Source organism: Lutra lutra, chromosome 1, assembly GCF_902655055.1.
Source record: "Lutra lutra chromosome 1, mLutLut1.2, whole genome shotgun sequence".
NCBI classification, from domain to species: domain Eukaryota; kingdom Metazoa; phylum Chordata; class Mammalia; order Carnivora; family Mustelidae; genus Lutra; species Lutra lutra.
Window position 1 is genome coordinate 18,977,194 of NC_062278.1, and position 2,648 is coordinate 18,979,841.

A 2,648-nucleotide genomic window follows, 5' to 3' on the forward strand; every position below is an offset into this window, starting at 1 on the left:
AAAAAAAAAAAAAAAAAAGAAGCAGAGAGCAGGGATTTGAACAAAAGGCGCTTTCCCCTGGAGCTGGCCTCTCTCATTGGCAGTTCATGCTGGTTGTATCCAACTAATTTGGGGGTGGTTTTAGGTGGTCAAGACCCAACTGGCTTCTCTCTAGGGCATGTCAATGTTGACGGGAAGAGGCAGGCTAGTGCCATGACCAAGGGACTAGGAATAAGGTATCCTGTCAAAAGGCCAGCCAGACTAATTGGGAATTTTTTAAAAACAGCTTTATTAAGTGGATATTAGTGAAATACTATACAATTCACCCATTCAAAGCGTGAATTCAGTGTTGTTTAGTATATTTATGGGTATGTGAAACCATCATCGTATCTTTAAAAAAAAAAAGAGAAAAGAAGATTTATTTATTTATTTATTTTAGAGAGAATGAGCAAATGAAGGGACAGGCAGAGGGAGAGAGGGAATCCCAACTGGATTCCAAGGCATGGAAATCCATCCTAGAACCCTGAGATCATGACCTGAGCCAAAATCAAGATTTGGCAACTCAACCAACTGAGCCACCCAAGTGCTTCAACCATCACCACATCTAATTTTCGAACATTTTAGTGTCTCTTAAAAGATAGCTCATACCCGTTAGCATTCACTCCCAACTCTCAATCCCCGTTCCCCCAGCCCTAATCAACCACTAACCTACCTTCCGTCTCTATATAGTTTCCTATTCTAAACACTTAATATAAATCGAATCACATCTATGTGATCTTTTGTGATGGGTTTCTTTCATTTAGCATAATGTTTTCTGGACTTATCTCTGTTGTAGCATGTTATCAGTACTTGGTTCCTTTTCACTGGTGAGTAATATTCTGTTGTATAGATTCACTACATTTTATTTTTCATCCATTAGTTGATGGACATTTGGGTTGTTTCTACCTTTTGGCCAATTTGACTCATGCTTTTATGAATATTCAGGTACCACTTTTGGTGTGGTTGTATGTTTTCATTTCTCTTGGTGTATGCCTGAGAGTTGAATTGCTAGGTTGCATGGTAACTGTATGCTCAACATTTTGAGGAACAGCCAGTCAGTTTTCCAAAGCAGGCATACCACTTGACATCTCCACCAGCCATGTGTGGGTTATGGTGTGTCCACATCCTCCTCAGCGCTTGTCAACAACTGCCTTTTTAGTTAAAGCCATAGTAATGGGTGTGAAGTAATATCTCATTGGGTTTAGATGTACATTTCCCTAATGGTTAATGATGTTGAGCATCTTCTTGGTTTTCATGCCTGCTGGTTATTTTGTTTATCTTCTTTGATAAATGACTATTCAAATGCTTTGCTCACTTTGAATTTAGATTAGTTGCCCCTTTTTTGTTATTGGGTTGTGTTTTTTATATATTCTGGATACAAATTTCTTGTCAGATATGTGATTTACAAAATTTTTTCCCCTTCTGTGGAAATCTGTTCACTTTCTTGATGATTTGTGCACAAAGTATGATGTAGTGCATTCTTTTTTTCTTTTTTTACTTCTACCTTTTTTTTTTTTTTTTAAATCTAAGAAACCACTGCTTACCTAAAGGTCAAAATTATTTACTCTTATGTTTTCTCCTATGAGTTTTCTAGTCTTAGCTCTTTCATTTAGGTTTGTAATTTATTTTGAATTAACTTTTTGTATATGCTGTGAGATAGTCATATAACTTTTGTGTATGTTGTCTGGTATGGGAGATATATCCTGGTAAATAAATTCCATTCTTTGTGTGTGGATATCTGGTTGTCCCAGCACCATTTATCAAAAACATTATCCTCTCTCTATTATGTCTTGGTACATTTGTACCAAGGCTTTATTTTTGGACTTTATTTATTTATTTTTGGACTCTCAACTTTTCCACCATTCTATATGTCCATCTGTAAGCCAGTGCCACATTATCTTAATTACTGTAGCTTTGTATTAAGTTTTGATATGAGGAAGTATGAATCTTCTAACTTTGTTGTTCTTTTGCAAGATTGTTTTGTTATTCTGGGTTCTTTGCAATTCTGTATGAATTTTACAATCAGTTGCAATTTCTTCAAAAGCCACTGGGATTTTGATAGGGATTATACTGCATCTACAAATCAAGTTGTGGAGTATTACCATCTTGACAATATTAAGTCTTTTGATCCATGAACATAGGATATCTTCCCATTTTTTAAGGTTGTTAATTACTTTCAGTGGTGTTTTATAGTTTTCAGTGTATAAGTCTTACACTTCTTTTACTAATCTTATACGTAAGTGATTTATTCTTTTTGATGCTATTATAAATGGAATTGTTTTCTTAATTTTTTTTTCAGAGCTAGTCTATAGGAATAGGGATTGATTTTTTATATTGATCTTATATCCTGCAACCTTCCTGTACTCTTTTATTACTTCTATTACTTTTTTAGTGGATTCCTTAGGATATTCTATGTACAATATCATGTTATCTGCAAATATATTTTTGCTGCTTCTTTTTCAATGAGATGCAATCTTGCAAAAGAACAACAAAGAAGATTCATACTTCCTCATTTCTTTCTTTTTTCTTTTTAAATGTTTCATGAATTTGTGTGTCATCTTTGTGCGGGGGCCATGCTAATCCTCTCTGTGTTGTTCCAATTTTAGTATATGTGCTGCTCAAGTGAGCAC

At 34.8% G+C, this 2,648-nt stretch overlaps 1 non-coding gene across 1 annotated transcript; it reads right to left on the minus strand.

Moving 5' to 3' along the window:
- Nucleotides 1–2,541: 2,541 nt before the first annotated feature.
- LOC125089705 (U6 spliceosomal RNA) lies at nt 2,542–2,648 on the minus strand. Its single transcript, XR_007124024.1, has one exon. It is a non-coding gene; the product is annotated as a U6 spliceosomal RNA (small nuclear RNA).